The sequence below is a fragment of the Homalodisca vitripennis genome, chromosome X, assembly GCF_021130785.1.
Source record: "Homalodisca vitripennis isolate AUS2020 chromosome X, UT_GWSS_2.1, whole genome shotgun sequence".
Classification (NCBI taxonomy): Eukaryota; Metazoa; Arthropoda; class Insecta; order Hemiptera; family Cicadellidae; genus Homalodisca; species Homalodisca vitripennis.
The window spans coordinates 2,285,243-2,298,365 of record NC_060215.1 but is presented as its reverse complement, the minus strand read 5'-3'; positions in this window follow the sequence as shown (position 1 = coordinate 2,298,365).

The window sequence follows — 13,123 nt, the reverse complement described above, 5'->3', positions numbered from 1 at the left end:
GGATTAACAAAAAATATTGTACATTCAATGGCATTACGATAAATTAAGTTGTAAATTGAAAAAATATACCTGTTATAAAATAGTTTGTTGCAACTTTTTTTACCTTCAGTATGATTAAGTAAGTTTTCATTTAAAACATCCTCTACATTTCACATCACTCATGTTATACTCACACACTATCGGTTGGTCGAAGTGTGATTAAATGTACATGTGATGAAGTTAGATATTGTAATAACTTTTTAATAGACATTTTTATCAACAGCCCAGATTGTTACAGATTAATCAAAGTTTAAAATTTTCGAATTAAAGACGTGTGTACAGGACAACGTCTGTCGGGTCTGCTAGTATATATATATATATAATTTCAATAAACATTGAATCACAAAAAGTTGTTGCTCCGCCGGGAGCCGAACCCGGATCTCTCACTTGCCGGGTGAATGTGCTACCATTACACCACAGAGCGCTTACTTTTTCCGATTCAATTATTTTGTATTTGGCCATACCTGTCATATATATATACATTACATACAGTATAATAATTTAAACGCAACATAATAAGTTAGACAGTACAACCAATTAATATATTATTTGGAATTTAGGGCTTTTAGACATTCAAATTAGAATAAAGTAATTAATTGTAAAAATATCTAATCACCCAAAAAAGGCAAGGAGCCGTGAACTTCTGTAAAATAATTGGGAGGATAGAAGTGGAGTTTGATCCTTATGACGAAATTCTGTATAAAAATATTAAGACGGAAAGACCCACATCATCCTCAATTAGGCCACGCACTAGCTTATACAGAATTGTGAGGTTGAAAATAGTTCTCCTTAGGCCATGGCTCTCGAATCCAAACTGCCTATGGAACTTACCAATGGAATCGCGTACGTGAAAACATCTTTACTGTTTACTTGATTAATTACGATAAATCTTAATTTGAAATTAATTAAATATAATTTTAAATGGTGGAAATTTGTACAGAAAATTAAAGTTATAAGAAAATACGTGGATTAATTCAATGTTCAGACTTTTAAAAAAACCAAAACCTACAAAGTTAGGACAGTTCTTTTTTATTTGAAATTAAAATTCATTCGTCAAAAGTTAAATAAAGTATAGTCTGGTGCTCTTACAAAATCTTACAAAGATAAAATATACAAGTTTATTAACCATCAAAAGATTCTTCAAGAAGTATTTCTCAATCTTCTAGAAATATCTCGACAAATACTGTAAATGCGATTTAAATTTACTTTAAAAAGATCTAATACTACAATTGAATATGTTTGAAAATAAAACTTAAACAGGAAATTGCAACAAGTAATATAATATATAAAAGCTATAAACTTTACTGCTGACAAATTCATTACTTAATCTTTTGCCTTGTCTCTAACAAAGGTGCTTAGTCATTGCCCAGTTGTCGATGTAACTACGTTTAATCTACGTGACATATATTGTTTTAATATATATTAATATTTACGAAATATCTTGATAAGTTATATAAATTGAATTACATAAAACAGTACTACTTTTCATCCTGGACCTGGCAAAGAATTTTATAAAGTACTTGAAGTTTGTAAATGTTGTTGAAATTACACTTAGTTTAATTATAAATCCCATGATTTTATTTGTTGAATTTATGCTTTCTTCGATGAGAGAGAATTATAAGATGATGAAGAATTCCTGATAATACCTAAATCCATTGAATTTTTTCTAATGACAGTATACATTTTGGTTAATATTTATTCAGTAATTAAATAATATAAAAACATATTATTGATTGAGCACTACGAGTACCAATGAGTCAGGCTTATTATTGACTATAATTAACTAATTTACAATATTGCCTTAATAGCTCGGAATGGACGTACTAAATCACACAGATATACTCTACGTGTTTCATAAACGTGTTTCACTGCCACGTGGTGAAAACAATCTGCTTCACTGGACTTTTAAATTACTCTGCAGTTAATGAGTTTCAAAGACTGAATGCGAAAACGGAGTACCGATTTAAACACGTGTGTACAACGAATTGAAGGTTACTCATTCAGGATGGCAAATTTTTATTCCGTTTGAAGCGTAATTAATGACCATATTATGGCTATTATTTATTATTTAATAATCAGAAAGGTATAATAGCTATTGGTGTTCATGATTGCTAGTATTCATACATCGTGTGATAAGAAATTGAGTTCTTCTAGAAAAACAGCTGTGGATTTCATTATTCAGACATTAATTTATAAAATTATAACATTTCAAGCTTGATTTTAGACTTTTGAAAACATATATTTTAGAACATACAATCACGCCAGCAAGGGGTTTAAAATGCAATATTTTGACTCTGCGTTCATTGTATATTTCCTCGTCTGTGAGAACTAACAGTCATGTACAGACATAACATGTTACAGTACAGTATACATATAAACTGATATTACATGAATATACCTGTGTACTATATATAGTTGAAACTTTAAAACCTGAATTTAAATTATGTCCTTAAAATAGTTAAAATATTAGATATCTTCTAAAATATATTTTTATTTCATAAAGTTCAAACGATGTAAGAGGATGACCCTATCGCCATCAGATTATTAAGAGATTTGTTACGTATTGTATGAGTAACATATCGTAGGATCATAGCAAATAATAAAATAGCGGAGTGTCACCGTAAAAGACAGCTGTTTTTAGAAACAATCAAACCAGTGCAAAAGTCATAAAAATTCTTAAAATTGGAAAAAAATATCAGAAAGAAAAAAACTTTGCGTCAAAAAAATTAAAGCGTCAATTGATGATAAAATTTTTATTATAGGTGCACTGTATAGATGCCCGGATGGGGATATAGACATTTTTAAAGCAAATCTCACAAGTTACTTGAGAAACCTACATCTAGGTGGTGGGAAAACTGAGGTAATTATTGGAGGTGATTTTAATATTAATCTCTTGGAGCCAAACAATAACACAATCGATTTCAATAATATTATTAGAAGTTTTGACTTAGTCACCACAATTAATGAGGCCACGAGAGAAACTGAACACTCAGCTACATGCATTGATAATTTTATCACCAGCCTAGAAAACTGCAACTGTACAGTTATTGAACCTTTTATATCTGATCATCATGGAACTGTTTTAAAATTTTATATAAAACCATAAAAAAAAATCAGAAAATTAAAAAGACTATTAGAAAGCTAAATCAAAACAATTTAATGGAATTAAAGGCTAGACTCAAAGGTGATAGTTGGACTGGTTTTGACAGAGAGACAGATGTAAACCAAAAATATGAATCATTCATTGAGACATTTTTGTATCACTATAATATATCATGCCCAGTAAAAGAAGTCTATGAAAGAGAAACTCAACAAATTAAGTGGCAATGCAATGATGTTTTAAGGTTGAAGAATGAGATGACAACTTGCTACAGCCTGTGGAGAAACGTTAAGTCTGAAGGAAATAAATTAAGATACAATGCTGCTCTTAAAAGATACTGGGACAATCTTAAAACTAAAAAAGCTAAGTGGTACAACAAAAGGATTGACGAATCTGATAAGAAACCAAAAGAGTCATGGAATATAGTAAATGGTATAAGAGGAAAAAGCAAAACAAATTCTGAAAACATGTGCATCATAAATCAAAATAAACAAATATACAATCCAATTCAAATATGTGAGCACTTTAATACATTATTTATTTACATTGCAAAGATGATCTACAAGTCAATCATGATGTACATGTTCATGCCCAAGTAGAAAACAACCTCACACTTGACAGTTTTTTAAAACAATTGATGAAAAAACTATAAAACAACTCTTTGTCAACTTCAGTCCTAAGACTTCCTCTGGAGTTGATGGCCTCTGTATGAAGGCACTCAAATTCTGTCAGGAAGAAATTACTCGACCACTGGTGGATCTTGTAAACACATCGATTAGTAGCTGCACCTTCCCAAACGCCTGCAAGATTGCCAAGGTCAAGCCTCTTTTTAAGAAGGGGGATGTTATGGATGTGTGTAATTATCGTTCAATATCGCTCCTACCAGTGGTCTCAAAATTCATTGAAAAAAACCACCTGTAACCAGCTGATTGACTACCTTGAGACAAATAAGCTTCTGGTGGAGCGACAGTATGGTTTCCGAAAATCAAAATCAACCAAATTGGCTCTTATTGACTTTGTGAATTGTGTCATTGGGGCAATGGAGGCTGGTGAGACTGTAATGGCTTGTTTTGCAGATCTCTCGAAGGCCTTTGATTGTGTCAATGCTGAAATTCTTATTGGCAAACTTTCGGCCCTGGGCGTTCAAAATTATGCCAGAGATTGGCTTGCCTCATACCTGTCAAACAGGTATCAGGTAGTTGAAATTATGCACAAAACAAAATCCAAAATCAAAACCTTTCAGTCTAAGCCAGAATTGATCCTAAATGGAGTTCCACAGGGGTCAATTCTAGGTCCCCTTCCTTTTTTTATCTACATAAATGACATCACAAATCAAATTTCAAAAGAAAACCTTTACATGTTTGCAGATGATACCACTCTTGTGACCAAAAGTAGGGATTGTGAAATTCTTGAATTAGAATTATTTCACAAAACAAATGTACTAGCCCAATATTTTTCAAAAAACAGTCTTAAAATGAACCCCGAAAAAACAAAATGCATTTGCATCCAAACCAAACAAATGAAAGTTTCAAAAAACTTTTAGATTCCATCCTTGTTCATTTGTGACACTGAAGTGGATATCTCAGAGTCATCTGAGCTGCTAGGAGTGGTGTTGGACGATGTTATGGACTGGGGCAGGCAGTTGGGTAAAGTAGCCTGAAAATTATCCAAGGGCACCTTTGTTCTTAGGTGTCTCTCTGGACTCAATAACTTAGACCTAGTCAAAAGCGTATACCACTGCCTGCTTCAGTCACACATATCCTATTCAATCATCCTCTGGGGTGGCAAAACAACAAATATCAAACAGATTTTTACCTTGCAAAAAAGAGCAGTCAGAGCTATGCTGGGTTTACCGCCTCTGACTCACTGTAGAATTCTTTTTATTGATTTAAATATCCTAACAGTACCATGTTTGTATGTCTATGAGTGTGCAGTGTATATTAAAACACAAAACCTTGAATACCAAAATGATGTTCACTCGTATAATACTAGGCATAGAAACAATTTTGCTGTATACCATAGGCTTACTATTTTTGAAAAAAAACCCTTATTATTCTGGAAACAAAATTTTTCAAGTTCTGCCTTCTAGTGTAAAAGATTTAAAATCTATAAAAAAATTCAAGCGTGAGCTACAGAACTTTTTAGTCTTAAATTGTTTCTACAGTGTAGAAGGATTTTTTGAATTTTGTGAGGGCATTTTACCTTACCCACCCTGACCCTTTCCTGGGGCAGTTTGACCTGCAGAAGCCCAGTTTGGGCCAACTCCTGCGGAATTGGAAAGTACGAAGTAAGTACCTCCGCGATCAATCAACGTAATATCTTATTGAGTTTTTAGCTTTACATAATAAATTTTGGATATCACAATTATTCTCTGTTAATGGATTAAATTCGTTTCTGAAAACCATCCAGGAATCATTGACGTATGCTATTGATAATTCTGTTAAATCTGAAGTGCTGAATACAAAATTTTAGGTAATATACCCATCACACTCGTATTAATATTAAAAACCCTCCCCGTTACGGTAATTAATTTAAGGGATTCCCGATCTCTGTAATGGTAACATAAGGTACATTTTCTCAAAACTACTAAGTCTATTGTTATATCTCTTATTCATTATATATATATATATATATATTATATATATATATAATTGTTGTGTATGTGACTGTCATACGTAACTTGAGTTATTTATAAGTAGTTCTACCAAAAAATATCTAAGTTGTGAATATATCCTCATAATATCTTAAATATTCCAAATATTTTGTTTAGCTAAATAAGTCAATATAAGACTATACAATCAGTGTTTTGTACAACTTTACATACATATTGTATAAAGATTTGAACTCTTTATCATTATTAGTTCAAGAGAAATTGTACGTTTTTCTAAAAATTAAATTTTGCGGAAAATAGCATATTACTACAATCATTTATTTTTTTGCCTACCTGACACACTTCACCACTATATGAAGAGTTTCTTCTATACTTTCTTCAAGTTTTCTCTTCCTTAACTTATCCTTTCTTCCAGATTGCCTCAAAAAGTCAGAAATACAATTTTAAGCCTTCCGTATACGCTCACTATCCAAAATAATCATCACAGAAATTGTTCGCTGACTTGGTTCAATACACACTGATTTCAAACCTTTGCACTTTGTAATTTCACTATAATTGTAAATGGCAAAAGTTAAAAAAACTAAATTCTAATGTTTATAATTTTTTTAAATTGTTTTGGGTACTCTGGCCCATATAACACTGTTGGAACTCTCATTTACATTTTTTATCTTGCCGTGAGTATATTTATGCAACAAAATTTTACTAACCAATGCTTTGAAGATATGTTTTATTGCATTCATTATGGCTTCAGACTAATTTTTTCTTGTGCTCATACCCTTTGCTCTCAGCTTGGGCCTTATTGAACTTAAGCCAATATTGTTTACCTTCTAAGCACAATCGATGTTCCGAAATTTCATCAGAGGACTGTATGTGATATTAAAACTAGGCCTAGCAATACCTAATGCTGGGTTAGAGTTTTCAGGCACTCCTTTCTTCTTACTAGGATCTCAAATACCCTTTCTACTTTTAGAAATTCTAAATGTAGTAGCATGAAACAAAAAAATGCAGTTTTAGAACAAAAAACCTCTGTTGCAGTAAACAGTTGTGTCAAACATTTTCACAGCCTCAATCTAAAAACTAATTCTTCAAAATCCAAAGTTCTAAAATTTATCTTTGCGCTCGACAGACTGCGAATATGGACCGGCTATCGTGTTGGATGAGGCCGTATTAGAAGAGGTCTGTTTCTCGAAATTCCTTGGAATTTACCTTGATCAAGGTTTGAAACGGAATATTCATATCAATTACGTTTGCTCCAAATTAGCCTCAGGCATTTATGTGTTTGAAGTCTCTAGCTACAGGAGTTCATTTCATCAACAACTTGCCAAATTAAATTAAAAATTCGCCTATGGATAAAGCATTTAAAATTCGTTTGAAACGCTGTTTAGTGTCCAACGCTTTTATAAAATTATTAGATACTTGACGTTTGATATACAAATGTACTTTTAGTCTCGGCAATAAATACTTGACTATTGACTATAATGGAGGAAATTTTTTTACGGAAGACCTTCCTTTGTATTTATTTGAGTATAGGCATTAGTGTTAAACTGGATCAAATTTGAAAAATAAGAGGTTTATGTTGTTAAAATATCATACTAATATCTAATATGGCTGAAAAAGATAAATTCCAGGATTTTTTTTGTATATTCTCGTTTTTTTAAATGGTGAGGACATGGGATGGATCCAGTTTACAATACTAACCAATATAAACTTGTTCAAAACATCCCTATCCATTCATAGTTTAATGTTTGTTAATGGAGATAAAATTTTTAGAAGATAACGAAACTTCTTCGGACATTTACTATTGTCAGAATAAATTACAATAATTAAAAAAAAGTTAAATATAAAGAATCAACTGAACATATAAGTGTATTAATCCAATGCTGAGTTTAGAGTGCCGTTTTTTAAATTGTATCTAGAATGAACTAAAAAAGGTTCAGGTTCTTCTCTCATTTGCTACCATCTTATTTCTGCCCTAAGAATTGCTATTTACTACGGTTACTAGTTAGTTAGTTATTCATGCTTGATTATTGGTGACAAATCAAGAAATTTAAACAGTTTGCAGATTTTGAAACATAGTGTTATTGATTTTATACATCACTAAAATATGAGATATATACTCTATCCCAACATAAACTTAAAACATATTATAATACGGAAATGTGCGACTGATAGCATACATCGATAATTGTAAACGGTGCTTTATTAGTGTACAGGACTCAAAGGAATGTGCAGGATATCTACAATTGTATGTGTTACTGTAGCATTTTCTACATTGAAAAATAAATAAATAATTAACAAATAATTATTGGAAAAAATATTTTATAATATGTGTAAATTTGTCAAAACACAGGTAGAAATAAAAATAAAATGGGTTCGCGAATGTACGAATAGTAAAGAGACTTGACTTTGATCACAGGTTCATATAGGGATTGTACAGTTTAGAATTAATTATCCAGCTTTGTGATTGGGTAGTCTGAGGACAATCAAGGGCATCGGTAATGAAGTAGTTTTGCTTAGAGAATGGGTCGGTAAATAAACTCCACCATGCTAATCACGGTGTCTTATTTAGTGTCCAGTGGTAGCAATTTGTGGTTTTCTGGCTGTCTTTTTCCCTTACACAATCTGCATGGGATTTTTGAATTATTGTATTACTTTCATACGAAGGGAATCAAGAGCACAGGGATATCTCTAAATACCTATTGCAAGTTTGCAAGATAATATGTTTTTGGAAGGATTTTCAAGTAAAATTATCAATTTTATTATTATTTAAGAGTAATTTGATATTGAAAGTTAGTATAAAACAGTTAGAATCAATTTAAAACATCAAGGTATTAGGTTTGTATTAAATATATTTTGGTGGAATTAAGTTTAATTACACTTAAAAAAAGAAATTTGCAGCAAGTTTTGAGTTTTGTTTATTTAGCATATAGTACAGAAAAACATATTGTATATTGAATAAAATTACACATATATTTTTTAGGCTAAACTTTTAGATCGAATTTAATTTTGAATCAAGAAGTTGAAAGTGGTCGTGTAAGAATTGCGGAATGAAATCTAAGTATCTAACTTACAAAAGAATTGTTCATTGATTACACATTTTAATTTGAAGTTTATTAAGAAACCATCCTGTTTATTTATACATATAGTTTTAAAACTAAAAATAAAGGTGCTAAAAAAACTAACGTAGGAATTATTTAAATATATTTTGTAGGTTTTAAGGATCTATCTACAGTTACGTCTTCCACAACAACCATGTCAGTTGAGTCCTTAGATGCCGCCTCGAATTCACACGCTCTATAACGAGCTAAATGTTCTTATCACATTTATAGTACACTCAACATAAATTACAGTAAGATTTGGAGAAAAAAAATTTTCGATTTCAATTATTAACCTACATTTCAATATTTTGTTATGTAAGTTTGGGTTTTTATTTACCTTTTACAATAAATAAGCAAATTCAGATATCGTATACTTGTAGGATTTATTTGGAATCAAATTTGAGAATTTGCTTCTGAATGTGATCTTCACACAAGAAAGCAGTTGTAATTTTCTTGGCTACTCTGTACAAAAATAATAAAACATTATTATTAAATTGTTCAAATAAAATTATTAATTCACGTTACATTACTGTTAAACCGTCGTTAGGATGTTTACAACAGCAAAATATTTTTTATAAAGGTACAGATTCAAATATAAGATTGTTTTAGTTAGAATAATTTATTAGCATTTGTTCTCTTATGTACGGAAACGTACTTAAAGAAGATTTTAGAATTCCTTCGATGTTGATAAAATCCTTGGCATTCCGGGATGACATAGCGAGGAAACTACAACTAAACTTAGTCACAGTATGCGTTATATGATTAAATAAGAGAATAACTATGTCTTCAAGTAAAACTACATGGAACTACTTGATCTAGGCCACTAGGGTACCAGAATTTAAAATTGTATTAACTTAAACTCACAAACTACATACCTTTTGCCATTGGGCCAAAGCACAAGGGGTCTTATTGTTTCAGATATCACGCTGCGATACCACAGGAAGTCCTGACATCGATTTCGTTGTTAGTATCTCACTTCCGCTTGTACGGGTGTAATGTGTGATTGTGATGTTGGCTTTTGTGCATTGACAAGGTTATTTTTCTCCGGGATGTGGATGGAAACGATTTTATGTTCCTTTTCGATATAGTGAAAGTGATCATTGCCCGTTTGCAGGTTGAAGATACATATTTATTTACATATTTATAATTTTTAGACTGAGGAAGAGAGTATATTTTCAATTCTCGAAACGTCTATATTATCATGGTAAATGTTTCAATTCTTATATATTAGTTAGTAATTCGAATTAGCAATTATTGCGTAAGGTATCTACTTAACATTGCTCTCCAATAGGCAAAAACCTAGCTGGACAGTCAGCTAGTTTGCATGTTCAAGCGACCAGGTACTAGCTATACCACATTAACAAAACCTGCCCAATTAAATATTAAACATGATATCTACTTGGTCAAAAACCTAAACGCTCAAGTAATATATTTACGAGCTCCGAAACGATACAGCTAGTAGAGAATAAATCATAAAACAGGAGTTATTTTATAACAACATTAATCTACAACAGAATATTTGTAAATATCTTGAATAACAAATTTGGTCTTAAGCTGATTTAAAACTTTCGACCCACAGGTTTTCAAAGTTGAGTTTGGTTGAAAAGCGTAACAAAACGGTTTTTTTGTTGGTACCGTCATACCAACTTTAATTTATTGCTGCACATAGTTATATTTACATCTAAATGCAATACGTAAAACAATTTATATACAACACAACTTTAACAAAATAGTATAAAATTTACCTGAAAACTGATGAAATTTTACATTTAAATCCGAAGTTTCAGGTATTGATGTTGTAATCGGATTACACAAAACTGAAATACGTTTTAAAAGTATATCTTGCTAGAATGCACCTTCGTAATACATGGTTTGACAGAGCGTTTATTGTTCTAGTCTTTCAATATTATCACAATAATCACCATCCTCTCCTCTGTAGTCTATAGGCATGCGAATGTGTATAACTAGTCATGTTTTATGTTAAATTTAATATAAATAACTCTTTAGATCAGGAGACCCTGCTAAACGCCATATATTTAAAAGTAGTAACTTTTACTGCTTTTTACCATCGATATTTAAATAAAATAGTACGTGACATAAATATGTTAGGGTGGTGTTTATAAGCCGCTTCATTCAACATCAACGTTTTGCTGACTGTATCTCTGCAGCCGTGTTACATTAGGGATAATGTAGCAGTTGTACAGAAGTTGAATACCTTTATGCTAATACACTAATTGTGTATTATTCACAGGTACACATTAACGTTCTAACAGCTTGTGTTACTTCTTTAACATCGTTTTGCTCTTTATCATATATATATATATATATATATATATATATATATTTTAAGCAAGCGAAAATAATTTGAAACAAAATATTTGATCCCTCTAGAATATATACTTTAAACATACTAGATGGAAAGTAAAACTTACTTACATAAAATCTTGCACTATACTGTATTTTAGTTTATATTTATTAAATCAGCTAAACGACGTGCGTTCCATCAAACGGATAAGAAAGCATTAAATATATGATCTTTAATTATTGTGCTTCAGCAAGGATAAAAACATAAAAGAAGAAAATCACTTAAATTCAAATTTTCTGTTACTTCCAATCACAAGCAAGTTGAGTTTAGTGTAATAGTTTGGACAAGTTTAGATATTTCTCGAAAAATTATTTATTTTAGCTAAAGAATTACAGTAATGAGAATAATATGTAAACATAACCAAACTTAAGTACCTTTGAATGACTCATGGTTAACTGCAAGGTTGGGGTAAAGCATATGCTCTAAGTTTAGTAAGAGGAAGGAAGTACAATATGATATGATTAAAAATATAATGCAGAAGTTAAACATATATCTCATGATACTTTACGCTGCAGTTAACTACTAGCTACTGTAGGTAACTAAATAACTCCTTCTTCAAATTTACTTTTATAGTAGGGATTATCTAATAAGACCTATTTTATCTACTTAATATTACATTAGTATATCCATTGATAGTTGTGGGTTGCATACTAACTTCTGTAACTATTTACATATTTCATCATTGTATCAACTTAGTTTATTTCTTCGAAACTAGTAGAAAGTAGAAATAATAAAACTGAAATAAAATTCGGTAACTGGCGTAGGTCATTCGCCTATTTCAGGAAAGGAATGTAAAGTAATTTCAGTTACCATAAAAGAGAATCATTTTGAAATTGTATTGTGAGGCAACATTCAAAGCCGCTCAATATAAAGAGAGTTCATTTCACGTTCTGCAGCCACCAGCCACCCGGATGTTACGGAATAAACTGAATCAAATAAAACGATACGAACTTTAATTTAGAATATTGTACTCATGCAATATTCAGTAGAGATAATGTGGTAAAGGAGCGATACTGTGATATTTTACTGACATTAACTTCATAGCAAGTCTGTATTATTGGTCACGTATCAATACAATACAAAAAAATTAGCATTTAGTAAGACAAATAAAGTTACTTACGTAATTATGTGAAATGATGCAGACAGTATACATTGAGCGTTAGCGTAAATATTCTATATTCTATTCTATATTCCTTTTGTATACGAAGCCTACAAACTGTAGGTATCACCAATATTGATCTTGATCACACATTCAGCTACTAATTTTAGATTTATGATTGTTAATAAATAAAACACCCAAACAGGTTTTTTATATTGTATAATGGAACAATCTTAGTTAGTATCTCTGTAAAACATAGTAAACACTGATTTGTCAAATGCGGTGCTCTTATTAAAAACTATATTTTCTCTTAGATGATGTTTATATTGATTTCTGTAATGTAAAAAGAATTAAATATAATTTTATGGAGTCAGAATCTTAACAGTGTATATGTATTTTAGATGAAATCACTCAAAAACGTCAAAACGTTAATTTTATAAATTTTTACGTATTTAAGAAAGGAGCAACATTTACTGGAGGAATAAACATATTTTCCATGTTAAAAAGTCTATAACAATGTACAATTACTATCTAATATGCCTTACTATTCTTATATAACACTTTTTAATGCATAGATATTCAGTTGTATACAATAAGGGTATTCTAAGTTGTTATGTTAAATTAACAAAAAAATAATACTTTGGTTAGACAGTTTATTGAGCGTATTAAACACATTTGTAATCGATTAATCAATTATCATTGTCTCATCAGGTTCACATATATGTATGTTTATGTGTGTGTGTGTGTGTGTGTGTGTGTGTGTGTGTGTGTGTGTGTGTGTGTGTGTGTGTGTGTGTGTGTGTGTGCGCGT